Raw genomic sequence first — 20,280 nt, forward strand, 5'->3', positions numbered from 1 at the left:
AACGGTTATGAGGGTCTGCACCAGGGAGTGCACAAAGCCCCCCACCCATGAACCCATCACCATCCAGCCACACACACGCCTGGTCATGAGGGTGGTGTAGTGGAGGGGTCTGCATATGGCAAAGTAGCGATCACAGGCCATCGCTGTGAGGATGAAGATCTCAGCGCAGCCACAGAAATGTCCCATGAATAGCTGTGCCATGCAACCCCCAAAGGAAATGGTTTTCTTTTCAACAAGGAAGTCAGCAATCGTTTTGGGAGCTGTGACAGAAGAGAAGCAAAGACCTGCAATGGACAGGTGGCAGAGAAAGAAATACATGGGGGAGTTCAGACGTTGACTGCTAACTACAGTGACAACGATGAGCAGATTTCCTGCCACGGTAACAATGCAGAAGAACAAAAACACCACAAAACATATTTTCTGCACCCCTTGGTTCTTTGAAAGGCCCAGGAGAATGAATTCCTTCACACTGCTTACATTCTCCATGTTGATCAGTCGGGTGCCAATATGCAATATACAGCTTATACACCTGGGAAAACAAAGACAGACACATGATTCATCAGCATTTTTTTCATTATTAATAATGAGTTCTATATCAGAAGTGGATACAAACCAAGAAAGATACAGCATTAGTATTAAGCTTATGAAGTGTTTAGTTTCTGTCATGTATTTTTTTTTAACGGCTGCTTAATTCTCCACAGTACAAAACTTCTGCCATGGCTTTGGTGGCACGGAGATCGGTGCACTCTGTGATATGTTCCTTAATCCTGGTCCTCCAGGATTTTGAAGGATTGTCTCCACGGCTGATAGCTTTCCATGCACTAAGGACAAGGCCAGAGTGTTCACCTTGGGCACTACAAGGCAGATAATGCAGCATGTTTGCCCTCAGGGTAGACAAAGTCCCTGACAACAATCTTTGTAAAATGGGTGTCTTTAAGAATACCTGGAAATATTGCTCAGAATGATGATTTCTTTTATAAGTACACATGATCTTTGAATTCTTGTTTAGAAGGGAAACGTACCCACATGCAGAGAAAAGAACTCTCTTGTGTATATACATTTTGAAACGTAAATATGAAATGTCACGGGCTGAAAAATGAGTTCTGGGAAGGTTATCTATCATGGAGGGGAAAAAATTGCACATATGACTTAATGTAGTATTTCACATTGTTCTAAATCTCAGCATTGCTTCTATCCGAGGAAGGAAGAATGAAAGACTCTTGTGAGATCTTCTGTCCCAGCATTATACTGATTTTACCTAGTGTGATTTTTGATACGCTCTGCGTGATGCTTTCAAGGGTTAACTTAGCTTAATGAAGCTAATCTAACTAAACTCCTTCAACAGCCAGTATAAGTCTCTCTATAGGCTGATTCGGAATGACTAAATTAGGGTCCTTTGCAGAACCCTTTTTTCCTCCATTCACTATGAGGAGCTTAAGCAAATTAGCACCACCAGTTAGAATGAACTTTAGAGAATAATCCCTTTTGGTCCCTGAAAGTAGCTCAGAGCTTTTTGTAATGCCATCCACCTGTTTTAGGTTATGGCTGAGCTCCTTGTCCCTAGGCATTTCTACATCCATACAGTTTCTCATTCGAGACAAGGTCACATTCCAGCATAAACATGGGACTTCTTTGGTTCACCCTGTATTCCAGCTACAACCCATTGAGCATTACATGTCACTGATAAATGAGTAGCCTACATCTTTAAAAATAATGTAATGTTTCTAGCTTGCCTTTATGCACCCAGACCACCAGAATTCCCTTGGTCAAAGAAGTCTGGGAACCACCAGATTAAACTCTTCACAGAGAGTTTAAGGTCAGCCAAAAGCAGGCACTCTTTTAATAACAATATCCACTGTATGGGCTTCCTTCTAGTATCAAAACATTCCCAGTCAGCTGGTGTTAAAATGCACCATTTTAAGTCCTGCAGAATTACACCACAGCCAGGTCTTCTCATTTGTCTTGGTGATCGGTGAGCAAATCTGTGGAATGATTCAGTTAAGCCAAGTTATCTACCAACTACTTCAATCTGCAGCATAATCAGAAACTCTCGTGCAGGCACAAAGTGATCAAGCATCCACAGGAAACACTGAAACTGAGAAAACCCAAGATTACTTTCAAACCCACAAAGTGAAGCTGAGAGAGGAAGTGGGGAAAGTTAGGGACTTTTCCTATGCTTACAGTTGTACTTACACTAGATGAAAGTTTTTCAAGCAGAAGGGTAAAATTTACACGGATGGTTCCCTTTCAGATATTTCTACAAGGAGAAGGATCAGTAAGAACAACGTGAGGTCAGTTTCTCCCTCGTCTTACCAAGTCGTGATCCTTTCTACCCCTCTTCCTTCTACTGAGCAATGACGTAGACTTCTCAACAAAATAAATGACAGGGATGAAACGAGCACACCTTTATGGCTGTGCAGTACCCAGTCCAAAAGAAATAGCTGGGCTCCATCCAAGCCAGAGCATGACTGGAAGCATACCACAGCAATCCCAGGGCCATATTTAGGCAGCTGGAAAGGAGTGACCAAGAGAGAAATGGTCAGGGGAAACTATATGCCTAAATACCAGCAGGTGGCAAATTCCTGAGCTAAAAACAAGGTGTGCATCTACAAAAGGACCGATTCACAATTCAGACAGCTTGGCCATGTATCTTGCTTTCCATCACCACCAAACTGCATTTAACAAACTACCCATCTGTCTGATCTCATCTCATCGACTTACGTCATGTAGGCATCTGTACCTAAGCTAGGCATATTACACCTGACCAGTCTACTTGTAGATGTGATGAATCATGTGCTGCAGGTACCCGTTTCTTACTGTTGACTCCAAGAGGATTACTAGAATGACTAATGCAGTAGAGGATTCCCACCAGTTATGGCTTATCTCTTAGTGCCTTTGCAGGGGTAGACCTGAGGTATATGACATAATGCAATCAGCTGCAAAATAAAATGAGTCTCATGTGTACTCTTAACATCTCCAAAAGGGTGAGAAATTGCACCATCTCCTTACTGCATGCATTCTTCCCTAAAATCTCAGGTGGTTATGGGAAACAAAAGAATAATATCGAAGCAATCTAATCTGCGGCTGTAGAACTAGCTCTGTATATGATTCTAGCCAAAGATAACTAGAGACAGTTGATAACTTCAGTGGAAGTTTCTTTCTGTATTTTCACATTTGTGCAAGAAGAAAGGAAAAGGAAGAGGAAAGCAAAGCAAAACAAAGCAAAGCAAAGCAAAGCGAGAAGCCAGAGAAGCTGCAAAACTTACCTCGCCTGTATTTAGAGATCTAATTTTTTGTGTAAGGGCTGTACAACTTTATCTCCTCAACTTCTGTCTCCCCTGGTATGAATGTGTTAGAGCACAGTGCCTTTAAAGAACATAGAATGGCTTCTGGAAAGCTTCCAAGACTTGCTTAGGAGGTGGCTGTTAGTGTATAATCCAATCCCATCTAATTTATTACTTGCTTTCATGTGTCACAAGTGTATCTTGATGTTTCCTGCCTATGTGAGAAGTGGTTTAATAGGCTGTGTGGATGATGTGACCTGGGTGTCCTGAATGATGCTTTCATACCCCAGCAGCTGCAAAAAGGGCTGAGAAGAAAACCATTTAAGTACCAACCTTTAACCCTCTCCCAGGAAACCTTCCACCTGAAGGGCTCTTGAGGCTGGAGGAGGGAGGGGTGGAGGCTTGGTGAAGGGAAGGCGTGAAAGAAAGGGGCAAAGGAGGAGAATGAGTTCTGTCTTGACTGAAAAGTTTAAGTAAATATATTGTAAAGAAACAGTTGTCAGTCAATGCTTTTATAATGATATCACAAAGGCATTTCAGGGTTTCTCCATAAGAAATAACAGTCAAAGGAGTAGCTGAGTATTCAACTGGACAAGCATATGCATGGAACTATCCAGTTAACGCTTCTCGGAGTTCTTCCTTACTCCAAGCTGATAGTTGTATGGATTTCCCATGTGTAAAGGGCCATTAGGTCCACTGCTCTGGCTTCCTAGCATTGTGAATGCTAAAACAGTCCATTTGTAATCTAGATATTTTCTCTCCTTTTTTAACTTCTGTGTATTCCAAAAAACAGGTAAAAGAGAAATCTTCATTAAAGAAAAAAAAGAAAGAAACCTCAAGCTGTAGGAAGAGTCACCATCCTCCAGGGATGGTAAAGAATTAATATCACAGGAGTCTTTTAAGGACAGGTTGGGCTCATTTCTCTCAGGAGTGGTTACGATTAAGCTTTTATAGGGACAGAAGATGTCCTGGGTGACCTCTTGATGACCCTCCAAGTCCTATCTCACCAGAAATTTCATCACTGGAAATCCCGTGAATAAAGCCTCTTTGCAAGAATTTGCATGTTTTAACAGAGGTCAGTGAATTACAAAGTCAGTCAAAAAAATCCTTCATTTACAAATTGGGAAACTGAGGGAGGAAGTCACCTATTTAACGCCAATGGAAGTCAGCAAATTTAACCCTGACTTAGTCACTCTAGGCTCTTCTGCGGAAAAAAATGAATGTCTCTGGAAGCAGATGCATCTGATCCACCTCAGAACTGATTTTAGGATGCGATTAGGTCTGAAATAGACACCTAGCTTTTAAACAAAATAACTTAGGGCAGACAAATCTCACTGTCATGATGGGCCCCATCTTTCTTAACCTGAGCAGCTGCAGTCAAAGGTGAACCTATGAAATGAAACAAACGAAGGAGGACAGCAGAAAGGTATCATGGTTTCTAGTGAAATCTCTGCTAAAGCAATATTGTAATCAACCATTAAAGGGCTTCTCCAAACCTTGTTAACTGACATGAAATGGCTTCAGGAATACTGCTACTCCATAGAATTAAAACAAACAAAAAAGAAAAGTTTTGACACCTGTTAGTTCTTTGAATGTTCTGGTGCAGACATTTTCCCTTCTTTCTCTGCCTTCAACTTAATTTCAAAAAATCAGATTTAGATCCATTCCTTTTAAATCCAGCCCTTCACTTGCTCACAAACTGTTTTAGTGTTAATTAGATCCACGCACCAGCCAACCCAGAAAGAGTAACGGAGAAACAAAGGAGGGAAGGATTGAGGGCAGGAGCCAAAAAAAAATAAAATAGAAAGTCTGGAGAGCTGGATGGAGAGGCAGAGAAACGCCCTTTCAGCCCTGCAGCAACAGGCAAGTGCCAGTGCCAGGAAGAGAGGTGACCCTCACAGCAGCTACTGGGAAGACAGTGAGATAAGGTGCTGTGGCTGGGAGCTGAAAGCTTTCTCAGAAGCACTAGGGTGAGAGGACTTGCATGGCACTGCGTAAGGGGAGCGAGGCATCCCCAGTGTGGGGCGAGACGGTGGTGGGGAAGAGATTTGGCACAGGGACAGGAGGGGGGGCTGATGGCTCAGCAGGAGCTGTGTGCTGCAGCCACATAGGGAAGGGAAAAGCTCCTTACAAGCACCTTTCTCTCCACTGCCGGTACAGACAGCCTAGGGCAACTAACTCATCTGGAGATGTCCATCTTGGGCGAAAGCTGGGAGAGATGAGTTCCCCCTCCAGCCCTCTGGGGACAGCGATGGAGAGGCTCAGGGTGTAGGTGAGGAATTGGTGCTCTTCTCTACACACACAGAAACACCACGCATCGCTCCAGGACCCCTGTCTGTTGATCAGAGCAGCCGTGGCACCAGCTGAACGGTCCCCTAGGTGTTCAGACCTGAAGGATGTTTCTATACAAGCCCAAAATAGCCAGGATGAACTCATCCCTGCTGAGAATGGCCTCCCAGGAGCTGCCAGAATGCACTGGAGTCCTGCTGGCTTGGCCTCAAGTCAAAGTGAGGGATAGGACTCCCTGTAAGGTTCAGGGTCCCAAAGACATGCCCAGCATCCTGGGTCATTCTTCCGCCCTCCATTCTGCATGCTCTGCATAGCCATGCTCTGTGCACCATGTCCCCTTCCACAAGGGGAGACCACGTAATGAGAAGAGGCACTGGCATGGCGTGCAGACAAGGATCGCTCTCACCCAGCTCCCTGGTCCCCAGCACAGCCCTGCTCGGAAGGGGCACATCACCAGCTGAGCTGCTCCCACCACAGTGGAGATGCCCTGGCTCCGCTGGGGGCTGAGCACTGCTGCCCACCTCCCCTCAGTCCCCTCTGCAGGCTGCCCCACCCTCCCACACCTCCTCGCCAGCAGGGATTTATACAGCAGTCTCTGCAGCAGTGTCTCCGGGCACTTGGCTTCCTTCTCCGCATGTTGCTTTCTCTGCAAACGCTTGTTGGAAGGTGACTTTCCCAGAGCCATGGAGCCGGTGGTGACGGTTGCTCCTGCCCAGGAAGTAAATGACTGGGTTGGTGCTGCTGTCCCAGAGAGATGAGCCAGGGACCATCAAAAATGGGAATTTACCAATGTTTGGCATGCAATGGTAATGCTTTTTCACTACTTCTCCCTTCTTCAGACAGTCTTGCGATATAAAGAACACAAGAACTGTCTGTCCAAAGTTATAGCTTGACTCTTGCACTGATGCTTTGCTTCCCAGCTGCATCCATGAGCAGCTCTAGTTTCACAGACCTTGCAGAAGATGCTCTACTGCTGCTCAGGGTCACACAGATTGAGAAACTGTCAGTCTTCTTCCCTAATGCCTGCTGCTGATTTCACAACCTCCCTCAACACAACTTCTCATTCCCCAAGGGTCCACTGTCACTGCAGAACCTCCCTTAGCACACTCATCACTACCGAGTGTCCTCTTCTGACCTCAAAACCTCTCCCAATACAAGCTGTCACCATACATTGTCCCCTACTATTCACACTACATGTTCTACAGTAGGGTCTCCTTGAACTCTGTAGCCAGCCTTATGACACCTCAGCAGCCACAATTTTGCAACCTCTCCTAGTGTTACCCTTCAATAGCACCTGTTCCAACTCCTTTGGAGGTTTTATTGACTGACAAACAATTTTCTCCATGTAACACTCTGTTCAGTGCCTCATTTTGAGGACCTCCTTGGTCCTCAAGCTGTAGACTGCGGGGCTTACCATTGTATAAAACACAGATATCACCTGGTCTTGGTCAGGCAAGGAGCCAGAGCTGTGGGGTGTGTAGCTGGAGTGCCAAAGAATATGGCAAAAACTATCAAGTGCACAGGATGCACAGGTGGAGAAGGCTTTGTGCCTTCCCTCGCTGGAGTGACACCTCAGGATGGCAGAGATGATGTAGATGTAGCAAAATGCGTACCTGCAGCATGACGAAGATGTCACCTAAGATGCAAAATGCTGCGAGGATGATCTTGTTAACCCCGATGTCAGAGCAGGAGATACCACAGATCAGGGGTACCACACCACAGAAGTGACTGGTGATGCTGGAATGGCAGAAGGACACCCCAAAGGCACAGCTGCTGTGTATCATTGAGATTAGAGACCCACAAAAGTAAGAACCAAGTCACAGCTGGATGCTGAGGCTTCATGACATGACAGCTTTGTATAGCAGTGGTTTGCAGCTGGTCATATGCCATCACAGCCAGAATGAAACATTCGTTGGTGCAAAATGTAGAGAAACAGTACATCTGGGCAGCACAGCCACCAAACGAGACAGCTTTGCTCTCTGCTAAGAGACTGGCCACCGTCCTGGGGGTGATGCCTGAGCAGCAGAGCTCTAAGACTGCCAAATGGCTAAGGAAAAGCTATTTGGGAGGGTGGTTTGGGGAGACAATCCTTATTAATGCGGTCAAGCCCAGACTTCCAACTACAGTCATCAGGTAAATAACTAAAAGCATTACAACGAGAGTGGGCTGTGCTTCTGCCTTGTTGATTAGATCTAGGAGGAGGAACTCAGCTACTGTGGTGTAATTTTCTCCTGCCGTTTTGCTCAGATATTTGTTCACATTAGGTAAGCAATCTTGTCTTGATACGCTCCGGAGAACAACTGGCAAAAACCGATCATGATCATATGCTCCCGCTAGCGGTGAACAGCTTACTTCCTTTGGTCAACGAGGACAATACTGATTTCATCCAACGTGCCATTCTGAAATGTAATCACTTGTCTGTGTTATCCCAAACCAGCTGTAACATACATTATCTACCTAGATTGTTCCAGTGTGAAGCTGGAGCACTATGAATGCCACCAAGTCACAGTCTAATAATGGGAAATACATAGGTATCAATGTTCAAGAGCTGTTAGTGGCAAGTAGGCTAAATGAGACTGGAAACAGAAGAAATAGTCTCTGACAGATCTTAAAGAGGTAGTAACATTTCCCAGTTCTTTGAATTCTTAAATCAAAATTACATATGCTAGTGAGCATTTCAATTACTACTGTTTCCAGGGTCTGAGGGCACTAATAGGCCTTAATGGGCCTGATCATCCTCGCCTGAGGCATCCACTTGCACCTCCTGCCCATGGGCCCAGGAGCCCCATTTAAGCTCAACCCTGGGCCTTCAGTTTCTCTCTGAGCTGCCCTAGAGGAGCACTGATCTCCAGCTCAGCTCAGCTCAGCTCAGCTCAGCGTGCAGACTCCATTGCTCTGGACCCTGCCCGTGGACTGACTTCCCAGCTTGACCCTGGACCTATCTTGTCACTTTGGGCCTGCCCAGTAGGCACTGGACTGTCTCTGTCCCTGGTTACCCTCACCAGGCCTGATCCTGACTCTGACCTGCAGGCTGACTTCTCAGCTTGACCTCATACCTGCTTCATCACCATGAACTCTCCTGGTCATCCGGACTCTTGGCTGAACTCGGCTACCATCTCTAGGTCTTCTCTGCCCACCTGGCTCAGGGCCAGAGGGACAGGCCCTGGCTGCAGCCTCCTGAGCTTATCATTCTACACATCCTGAATAGGGAAAAGGAAGGAAAAAATGGGCACTTCTATGGCATAACTCATCTCATCGTGTAGCAGATGTCTAAGATACTCACATGAACCATTCTGTAAAAATACCTGTTACTTTTTTTTTTCTCCCCCTCCCTATTGAGAAGAAACTAAGATGGAAGACAGAAACGAAGGCATGCTTAAAGGTATATCTCTAGGTGAGATGAATTCCATAAGCAGGCATATGCATGTAGAGCTACTCCAGATTTATTACAAATAAACCAACTATTCCTTCACTGCCATATTTATAACTGTGATACTAATATTTGTTTAATTCAGAAAAGGATATTAAAGTCCACTGGTTGGATTCCAACTGTTTCCAGTCAACTTGATAGCATTCTGCTAGACAAATGTCTGATAGAAAACACTCTTTGATTAATTCTGCTCATTCCTGCACCAAACCAAGCTCCATTCACTCTCATAACAAACTGACTGTCTGACTAGTAGGTACATGGACGTATGAATTCATGAGCTGACTTTTGAAGGTGTGCAGGATATACAGAGTTACCTGGGAAGACAGAAATGGATGGTCAGCATCTTTGGGGAAAATAAGGTTTCAAATGCATTTGTCTGCATGGGATTACAATGATATTCCAGAGTAGATGTCAGCTGCACTTAAACTCCACGACTATGAAAAGAGTTAAATTCATATCCATTTTCACTTATCATGCCTTCATTAAACCAAAGGTAAGTAGCTGCAATTTGTTTGCACAGAAGAATACATCACTACAATCTGCTGCTGCTGTATCAATTCTATCAATAAATTGGACATACAAGCCACAAAGAACACGTGTGAAAATGAGGCTATTCTAGGATTCCTAGACTGTAACATTCTAGTTCCACATTGTCCTGAAATGATGTTTTGCTAAATTTCAGTCTACTTTTAAATAGAAACAGACTTTATCTCTGTTATTTCTGTTTTGTATAACAGAGATGGTCTCTTTCCAAAATGTTGAGAAGATTTGGATTTATTCCACTCTTGCTAATACCCAGCACTCTGAAAAATAAGGAGAACAGGCTTTTATCTATCTGGTTAACGATGGAGCTTCTATATGTGTGTATAGACATCTGGAGATCAAGGGTCTATAAGCAAATCTGGTAAATAATCCAGTCCTTATTGGGGGGGAAAAAAAAAAAAAAAAAAGCTTGCAAGCAATTACATAGCAACTTATGCTTGGATCATACAAGAACTTCCAAAGTGAACCCAGATGTTACTTCCCAGTTGAGAAAGCAAGCAACTCCACCTGTGTTGAAATCCAGTGTTGTAGCAGGCAGGATTAAGCAGTGGGTGTAAGAAAATGAATGGCCATCCTTCATAGCAAAGAAACTAGAGATGGGAAATAGATCTTTCAGCTACTAATTTCTAAGGCCAGGAAAATGCAAATTTCATACTATCCAGTGCAACTAGTAAATCCCCTCCTACACAATGTAAGAGTTAGAAGAAAGAAAAAGAGAAGTTTTTTTTTTAAATTTGATCTTAGTATGTAATATGGCTCAGATATCTTTCTCAGCTCCAATATTTCAGGATACATGAGAAAGTAACCGAGTTATAATTGCACTCATTGACTTGGATTCCCCAGCTGGAAGGACAAGATGTGAGGTTTTTGCTGTCTGTGCTTTGGCTGTTTATGATATAAGGTATATGATCTCAGAAGTAATCGCCTTCACCTAAGCTCTTCATCTCGTGTTCTTCAGAGTTTACAAAGAAGATTCATGGATCCCGGGCTATGAAGATGTCTCTTCTAAGAAAAGATGAACAGTGCTCAAGAAGTGCCCCCCTTTTTTCTTTATTAACTTTAAAGGAAGATTAGATTGACGAGGTCAGATGAACTCAAATCTGCTGCATAGGTTTAAATTTGGGTAAGATAAATCCATGTGCCCACCTATGACTGGAATAAGCTGGGACAGCCTTTTGCTCAAGCCTATGACTAGATGCATAGTCAACTATCTGAAAAGAGCATGTCGGATATTTTTGTGCCACAACACTCAGATATGATGCAACGCAATGTTGGTCAGTACAATACAATACAAGATAATACATTAAAACAAGTAGCAGCAGTAAACAATAAGTATCACCTATTTACAAAATAGAAGCTCTCCAAATGATGTATATATATATATAACTGATGATATTATCAATAAACGTTGAAAAATGGAAACTTTCTCAACCATCTTACTTATTTAGAATCCCCATTTTCAAACAAATAGATAGGGTCCAAAAACTTTCTCAGCTCTGTGGACACGCTATGATCGTGCTTTGCCACCAGATGGCGAAGGCACAAACCCGAGTGTATATAAATGTGTATACACTGGTGCTGATGTTTTCCGGTAAGTTGAAGATGGCCATTTTATTTGTTGGATTTTTCTTTAGCCATAGTAGGGCGCTACATTTTAAAAAACTTTTCTGAAAATCGTCATAATTCTCCTGCACAGGTTAATTATGAAAAATCATACAAGGGGACGTCCATAGGTAAAGGAGGAAGTGACACAATCCAGTATTATAGCTGGGGAGGCAGCACAAGTATTTTGGGAAGCAGAGTAAAGGGAAGACAAGAGGATTTTCTTCTGTGAGGTGAATTGAATAACTGTGAAACTTCCACCTTGCAGTAATTAAGTTACTGTGCTCCTTCAGCAAATTATCCATTATGAATGTATTAATTATGTCACCAAATACGTCAAAAGTTCAACATCTGCCAACAAGAGAAATACAGGGAGTTACATTATCTGTTTGTGTTAGACTAACTGACTCTTAGGATTCAGTTCATCTCGCCTAAATTCAGGCATCCTACTGAAGTACCTCATGCTGGCGCCTGGGTGGTTTGAGATCTCTCGGTAGAGATAAAAGGGAGAAATTAGGGAGGACTGTGGGTGAAAACGCTCATGTCATCTACCAGGAAGCACGTAAAAGCTTTGTCTGAATCTAATCTAGTCATCTAAACCCCCTCGGTACTCAACGGAGAGAGACAGGCAGTTCCTGGAGATGATTCAACCCACCCTAAGGAAGAAGCGCTCTGTGAAGATGCTAACTTCTTTCTCTCTGATGAACACAGAGGAAGCCTGATTAGCTTTAAGTAGGTCACTTGCATACAGCTAAAGCTCAGTAAGGACGTCTTCCTGTATGTTTTCCCCAAGTGTTTCACACCTATGAGCATTTGAAAGAGTAATCATGGAGCCTGGCCTCCTGCATTGCTGTGGTATGGAAATACGGTGTGATGGCATGGCGCAGAACTGCAGGCTTGGGAGGGTAAGGCTGGTGGATTTCCAGGGCAGGATTTTTGGTTTTTGTTTTTTTACACATGCACGTGCAATTTCACACATGCTTTCTCCATGTCATGTTGATTAGGCTCCATGCATCCCAGATTTTGGGATGTGCATAGTTTACTGTGCACATAAAGACAGGCAGAACAGCACATGGTGCAGCTCAGTGTGATATTTCAGAGAATGTGAAATGCATCTCCTGGACATAGCTGTGCAGTAGATCCAGACCCATCATGGATCTTGAGCACATGCCACATGTCTATACAGCAGATGGGATTCATCTCCCCGCAGTTAAGCTATTTAAAAGTTAGGTGACTAAATCTAATCTTCTTGTCTAAACTGCCTTTGTAGTAAAGGAAGGAGACAGGCCGTTCAAGAAGATAATTCATCATCTCTCTCTTGCAAACTCATCTTACAGGGAAGTGGGACATTTTCCATTTCCACTCATTTCCTGCTGGTATTTTAAATGCTATCTTAAATTTGCCCTCACTCCCACACCTGCAGAAAGAGAAGGAAGGTCAGAAATAGTGGGGGAGTCATTGATATTCCTGGTGGAGGCTGCTCTCCAAAGATCTCCCATCTTTGGGCAAATAGTGTTTCTCTTCAATGGTGAATTCCTACTTCTCTAATCTTCCTTTTGCATGAGAGAGCAATGTTGAAACACTGAAATGTCTTCTGGGTCAATTATGCTAAATTTCAATTGAGAAAAATCAAAATGCTTCACTTTGATCATTTTGAATCATTTAATTTCAATAAAGAAATGATTAGATATTTCAGAATGTATATCATAGACATTGCAATACAGTCATATAGTATGTAATAACAGAGTGTGTTTTGAATTAAATGAAACCAGACAAGAAAGTAGGTATGAAAAATGCTTTGGAAACTGGAAGTGCTTCTCCATCTCAAATGTAACAACGGATCAAAGTCAAACTATACGAGCTGACTAGCTGGGCAGTTGGTTTAAAAGGAAGTGCTAAAAACCTGGGAATAGGAGCACTTACAGAGATGATTTATTTATTTATTTATGTATTTATTTATTTTTCCTTGGGAGATGTTGTGCTGGAAGCGGGAAGGGGACCTGTGGGAAGATGGAGGCACTGTGGGATGCATGGAGGAATACCGGGGCTGTTAAGGTAGTGGTAATTCTGCATGTGTGTCCATCGCATGCATCTCTAAGCACACGAGGTTTATCAGCTGGAAATAACTGAGTATGTAATTACCTCACAGGAACAGCTTTTGGGAAAGAGGTCTTCAGACATGCATGGGGGTGAGGGCAGACTGAAATAGCAGCAGGTGGCTATGGCCCAAAACTGAAGGGGCTCAGCTGGACTTCAGGGAGAAATAAAAGAATGGTGGAAACAGTGAATTTAGGAGCAGAGTTAGCCAGCTACAAACGAGGGACATGTCTGCAGAGGATGCGCAAATGACTTTTTTGCAATTTCTGATCGCCTCACAGCCTGTCATTGCTTGAAACAAGGTAAACCCTGGCCTCAGCTCAGTTCTGCCATTACGAGCATTCACAGTCTGTGTCGTTACCTGTGGAGGCTAGGTTGAGTGCCAGTCTGGACTTCCAGCTGCTTGAGCTTATCTAGGTAGTGCCCTGTGTTGCCGTGCTCTCGCCCGGACCCATGGTGCCACCAGGGGAGCACTGCAGCCTCCTCTACTGCAGGGTCACAAAGCACAGACCTCAATGTGAGAGATGCTAAAATGGCGTTTATTGTGGGCTGCGTGCAAGCTTACATACAGGTGCACTTCGTTTCCACCCCTAGGCTGCGCGTCACACCGCGTGATCTTCCGCTACGCCTAGTCTACCGCTTCTCATGCAAATATCTTGTCTATGCAGTTTCCCAAGATCCACCACATCTCCCCCCCTTTCTAGAACCTCTTTTTCCTGTACTATTAATTGATATACTCTACGCTCATGTCCATCAAGCAGTTAAGCCGTACATGCCGTAAACAATAATTCAGAATTAGCAAGCCGCAGCATAACACTATTACTACTGTGAGTGCTATCAAGCCTAGTGTTATAAGCCATTTCTAATCAAACCATGACAAGATCCACGCCCCTGTGTTGACTTGTTCCCTGTCAGGAAAGTCTCTGTCGGCCCCGCCTCGGGGTTGAACGGGATGCAGTAGTGAGCTGCTCCGTGCGCCTGTGCTCATCTCCTCCAGTATGACTCTGCGGTCCCCGGAATCATGAAGCCGGCGATAAACATCAATGCAGCCATGCAGCAGCATCCCGTCTGGCGTTGCCCTGTTCAGGATGGAATCTCACCAAGAATGATTAGTTACACCCCAGACCCTTCCGTACGTGCATTTAAGTCAGGTCTTATGCATTTCATTGGAACCCACCTTATCTGCTCCTCCCATTTTATCGCGGCATACCCTCTTCCCTGTGATATCAGTTCCCATCCTGTCTCCCACTCCCCTTCCCCTGGGAAGCGGACCTTCACACCTGGACCCGTCGAGGGCGGTAGGTGCCCCCAATGTCTCCTCACTGGCTCCATGGGGCAATCCCCTCTGCTGTGATGGTTCAGCACATAGAGCGCGCGATGCAGTAGCATCGCCTGTTTCTCAGGAGGGATGCCTCCCCCACAGCCTTCCGCCTCAGCTAGGGATTTTATTTTACTTTTCAGTGTTTGATTGGCCCGTTCTACGATTGCCTGGCCTGTGGAGTTATAGGGCAGGCCTCTGAGTAGAACAGTTCCCCATAGCTGTGCCCATTCGGCTGTGCTCTGAGAGATAAAACAGGGCCTGTTGTCTGTCTTTATCTTCGCTGGCACCCCTAGCCACGCAATGGCTAGGTTCCAGTGGCTCTGTGCCGCTCGGGCCGTCTGCTTCTGATGCTGTGTTGCGATGATCACAGTGCTACAGGTGTCTATTGTTACCGCCAGCCAAGGCCGTGGCTTGAACTCCGGGAAGTAGGTAAAGTCCGTCTGCCATATCTCATTCCCTTTTAGACCCCGGGGGTTCACCCCCGCCTCCCACAGCGGTGTTTTCTGACAATATGGGCATGCCGCGACAATTTCGCGTGCTCTGGCCAGAGGAATGCCTGAGTGCTTTGCCAGCGCGCGAGGCCCCAAATGAAGGAAGTCGTGCACCTCCTTCGCCTCGGTCATCGTCCATATTCCCTTGGCGGCCCCGTCGGCAAGGCTGTTTCCTTCGTAGAAGAACCCAGGCAGCGATTGATGGCTGTTGACATGCATTATAGTGCAGGGCGCAGTCCGGCTCTGCAGCGCCTCTTCTAACATCATGCAGATATCGCTTCCTATGAATCCAGGCTGGGCCATCCTGTTTACCAGATTGTGAACGAAGACGGAATCCGTGGTGATGTTTGCATGGCTATTTGGTCCTAGCGCCAGGGCCATGCAGACCACTTTCGCTTCCAGCCACTGAACGCTGGCTTCCTGCTGCCACGTAGCCTTGTGCCACTGCTCATCCTTATACCAAACTACTGCTGCTGTAGAGGTTCGCGACGAGGCATCCGTGAAGAACGTCGGACCCGGCTGGGGCTGTGGAAGTACCCTCGGCTTAATCTCTGGAAAGCAATGCTGAAGGCTCTCTAACAGCGCAGGGGTTTTTCCATGCTGAAGCACTCCTCCGAAGGTATGTAGCGCCAAGACAACCTCCTTGTCTTGGGCAAAATAAGCATTCCAGGTTGCCTTAGGTATAGATGTCACGATGACGTCTGGGTCCTTACTGAAATGCCGACAGCAAGCCTTCCGTGCTTTGGTGATTACCTTAGCGGTTGCCGCAGTGATGGGTAAGAACACTGTACCGACTTGGTTGGAGAATAGCCACAGTAGGATCCTCACTTTAGCTGCTTCGTTCTGCGCAAGGGCCCCTATAAGGCCTGCCTTGGTTACCTTCAGCATAGCGGTGATAGGGGCCTGCGGATCCCACCTTCCCAATCCAGCTGTGGCCATTCGTTGCTCTATGTTGCGAAGACTCTTCTGGGCCTCTGGCGTAAGGTGTCTGGGCTCCCAGGGTGCCTTCCTCTTTAACAGATCGTGGAGGGGGCTCATCTCCTGCGGCATTATGCCAATGATAGGCCTCAGCCACTGCAACGCACCTACTAATTTTTGTACATCGTGTAGGGTAGTCACCTTCGGGTTCAACTCTATTCTCAGGGGCCGCACCTCCGTGGGGCTGATGCAGCACCCCAAGTACTTGATGTCGCTTCCTCGTTGGAGCTTCACTTCTGACAGTTGCAGTCCTGCCTCCTCCAAATTCTGTTTGACCTCTTGGAGGGCTTGTTCTAAATGCTTGTCCTCTTCTGCCGCCAGGAGTATATCATCCATGTAGTGAATAATTTTCATGTCCGGCCAGTGGTCACGCACCAGCTGCAGGGCTCTGGCAACATAAGTTTGGCATAAGGCGGGCGAGTTCTTCATGCCCTGCGGTAAGACCGTCCATTGGTACCGCTTTGCAGGGGCATCCAGATTGGTATGTGGTACGGTGAACGCAAATCTACGGCAATCGTCCGGGTGCAGAGGAATCGAGAAAAAACAGTCCTTAATGTCCAATGCCACTGCTGGCCATCCTCTCGGAATCGTGGAGATCAGTGGAAGTCCGGGCTGGAATGATCCCATGCCCATCATTTGGCTATTAACGGCTCTGAGATCATGAAGAAGTCGAAACTTCCCAGACGCCTTCTTCTTAATCACGAATATGGGAGTGTTCCAGGGGCTATAGCTCTCTTGTAAGTGTCCTGCTTGTAGCTCATGGTCTACTATTTCTCTGGCGGCTTTCAATTTTTCTTCCGTAAGGGGCCACTGCTCTATCCACACAGGTTCTTCCGTTTTCCAAGTGATCTTCACGCCGCCTCCAGCAGTGGCCCTCATACTAAATTTGTGAGCTTGAGCCTCATTTGCGCCATGGCATCTCGGCCTAACAGTGAGTCAGGGATGTGCGTGACGTACGGCCGGACCCGAGCTATCAGCTCGTCGCCGTCGTCGTCCTGCACGCGGATCTCCACCGGCATCATACTCCTGTACGTACTAGCCATTCCTCCAACTCCGGTTATGTAACCAGCATCCATCAAGGGCCAGCTCTCAGGCCACTGGGCGTGTGCTATGCACATCACGTCCGCTCCGGAGTCCGCCAGCATGGTTATTATCCTCCTCCCCTCGTCACTACATCCTCCCAAGCTCAGCGTCGCCCGCACCACCGGGCGGTCACCTAATTTTACTGCCAGAGCCACGTTGGGACGTCTTCCTCTTGGACCTCTGCCACTGTCGGGCCAACTCCGGTCACACTCCTGCGCGGGGCCAAGATCTTCGGGAGGGACGCCCCTTTGCGATGTCCCCCCCGCCCCCCGTTTCCCGGCAGTTTCCGCTGTTGATTTTGGGGACACTCTCGGGCTACATGCCCGTACTGCCCACAAGCCCAGCATGACCCTCGGCCTTGCCACGAGATCGGCCGGCCCTGCCACTGACAGTGTGCGCTAATATGCCCTAATCTGCCACAAGAGAAGCAACGCTGTGGTCCCTTTCTCATCTGGTCCACCGCCGAGACAAGAGCCTGTGCTGCTGCTGTTCCCTGATCCTGTTTTTGCAGTACCGTGCAGATGACAACCGAAAGTGGTGCTCCTTTAGGGATCGTTTTCAGGATGTCCTGCGTCATGGCATTACTCTGCTGCCAGAGGCACTCCATCATGACCGGACCCTGGGCCTCAGGGGGCAAGTCTGACTCTGCAATGGCCCGTTGGAGCCTGTCACAGAATTCAGTGAAGCTCTCTGCGTGTGTCTGTTTTATCTTTGTCCAGGGTGGCTCTACCTTTACTAGCTTCCCGAGTTCTTCATACGCGGCCCGCGAAGCCTCTGTTGTGGCCATGACCTCCCGGCCTCTGAGCGCTGTCGCTTGCTGGTTTGGGGGTGCGAGGTTTGCACCTCGCCCCACCAAGCGATCCAGTGTGGTACCTGCTAGGTGGTGGTTCGGGTTCCCGGCGGCAGCTGCAGCGAGGGCGGCACAACGGCCTTGCCATGCCTCCTTCCACAGCATCCAATGCGTGGGTGACAGTATCGCCCTCGCCAGCTGCCGTAGGTCATAAGGCGTACACGCCTGGGCATGCTCACTATCCAACAACATCTGGGTTTGCTGATGTTTCAGCCCGTTCTCTTTCACCGAGGTCATCAGACTCTGTACTATCTTGGGCTCGAGCACCACCCACTGGACTCCTCCTCCCGGCACTGCCCTTACGGGGCAGACTTGCGGCACTTGCTCGAACCGTAAGCCCTGAAGGGCACATGAATCGGCTATTAGCTGCCAGTCAGTGAGTGGTATGGACTTGGCAGGGGCCGCTCCCCTTTTTGCTCCGCTGAGCAGGTCCCTCTGTTTTTCGACCTCCCGCCTTATTTCCTCTAATGCACGCAATAGGGTGTCGACTGGGGATGTTGTTACTTCTTCTCCGCCCTTCGGCTTCCCTTTCGGCTGTGTCTCTCCTATTGCACACCCCCGCAGCCTGCGCGTAACTTCTCGCAAGCCCCCGCCTTCCTCGTCGCTGCTATCTTCTCCGCTCTCCTCCTCAACCGGCAATCTCACCCGAACCTTCCTCCCTCCTTTCAAGGTCGAACTCTGGTCTCTCCGCTCTGATTGGCCGTTACCCTTCCTCCTTCGCTGCAGTGCCTGACTCTCCCCACCTACAGCACCCTCCTCTGCCGGGGCCCACGGCAGCAGGGTCCTATCTTCCTCGCTAAGCGTCTTCCTCAAAACTGCGCCAGGCACGCAATCCTCGGGTTCGGTCCCGTCGACCCCCCATCCCTCTCTGTCTTGTGCGAGATCTTGCCAGGGATACACCGGAGGCGGCTCCTGGGATTCCACCGGTAGGATCACTGGAACCTCCTCGCCCCCACTCTCCCGTTCTTTCGCCGGGGCCTCCCCGCCCCCGCTCTCCTGATCTTTCACCGGGGCCTCCCCGCCCCCGCTCTCCTGATCTTTCACCGGGGCCTCCCCGCCCCCATCACTAGGCTTCTCCTCCGTTTCCGTCTCAGCCTTCTCCTGATGAAGCAACGCGTCGCGGGCGGCCTTCCAAGTCTGTAATTCCTCCCGCGACCGCTTCAAAAGACGGAGTATAACTCCCCACGTCTTGAGATCTTTAGCCTTGTTTGTGGACATAGCTCGCTCCGCCAGCACCGTAGTGCATCGCGGCCAGAATTCTGGCTGCAAGCAGTCCCCCGGCTTATTTATGACTCCTTCTTTCTGGAGCCGCTCTACACATAGTGTAATATCCTTTGGCTACACAGAAGCTCCCCATGTCTTAGCTAGGAACACAACTACCTTTATCAACGCCTCCATATCGTCCGGACTCTCGGCTATCGCCCGCTGCTCGCCATCGCAGCCGCCGCTCTCCCTCTGGAGACGGCCCGCACCCCCTGGGTCTCACGGCGAGACGTGTCGGTCCTGCCGGATCACGTCGGGGTCACTATTTGTTGCCGTGCTCTCGCCCGGACCCATGGTGCCACCAGGGGAGCGCTGCAGCCTCCTCTACTGCAGGGTCACAAAGCACAGACCTCAATGTGAGAGATGCTAAAATGGCGTTTATTGTGGGCTGCGTGCAAGCTTACGTACAGGTGCACTTCGTTTCCACCCCTAGGCTGCGCATCACACCGCGTGATCTTCCGCTACGCCTAGTCTACCGCTTCTCATGCAAATATCTTGTCTATGCAGTTTCCCAAGATCCACCACAGCCCTGAACTGCGCTTCTCACGCTCGCTTCTGTCACTTGCTCCAATTACTCATTTCTTCTCCTCCTGCTACGCTGAGCCATGTCTCCTTTTAGTCCTCTCCTCCCTTCCTCTGCCTTCCCTCCATCCAGAGTCAGCGTCCTCACGCACAACCTAACCAGGCCACCACAGCGGGACCATTCTTTCCCCAAACAGCCCCTGGAGTCTTCCTCAGCTGAGTCCCTTGCTCCAGGAGCTCAGCCAGACCTTGGCACTTACTTCACAGACCCCCTCGGTGTTGGCTGTAGCCTGTCCGGCCACCAACACATCCAGGTTCCCCCACCCCCTGGACTCTACCTTCTTCAGCCATGGCCTTGCAAAGGAGGCCACAGAGTTGTGCAGGGACAGCCCTGAAGAGCTGGAATTTACTACCCGCTGCTAAGGATACAGCAAAAAACAAAGACACAATTGCCACTTTGGGGAGGGGGCTGTTCTTCCTTCCCTGCCCCACTCCTTCAGTGACCACCTCCATTTATGCCCCACTGA

Source organism: Apteryx mantelli, unplaced genomic scaffold (genome assembly GCF_036417845.1).
Source record: "Apteryx mantelli isolate bAptMan1 unplaced genomic scaffold, bAptMan1.hap1 HAP1_SCAFFOLD_53, whole genome shotgun sequence".
NCBI classification, from domain to species: Eukaryota; Metazoa; Chordata; class Aves; order Apterygiformes; family Apterygidae; genus Apteryx; species Apteryx mantelli.